Genomic DNA, 337 nt, shown 5'->3' on the forward strand with positions numbered 1-337 from the left:
CAACCAGCAATTAAAGCCTGAGTCAGTGTACCACACGAATTATCATCACAGACTTTTTGTTTATTAATCGACTTCCCACATTGATGATAAATGCTCCTTCATTTTCCTGAGAGGCCATTCTTGAACTGAAAAATTATTTTCTGTCTTTTCCACATACAGTGATGGTAAATAATTGCGATTTCAGCAGTTCGTAATCTAAAATGTATTAAATATAATCTTGTGGTGCTCAATTTGCACCTTCCAGTAAGGTTTAGTCTCTGAAATGCAATATATTTTTAAAAGTATATTGCAATATCGTGAATATTGAATTTAACTCTTTGTTATTATCTCGAAATCC

This window comes from Penaeus monodon, chromosome 22, assembly GCF_015228065.2.
Source record: "Penaeus monodon isolate SGIC_2016 chromosome 22, NSTDA_Pmon_1, whole genome shotgun sequence".
In the NCBI taxonomy this organism is placed as follows: Eukaryota; Metazoa; Arthropoda; class Malacostraca; order Decapoda; family Penaeidae; genus Penaeus; species Penaeus monodon.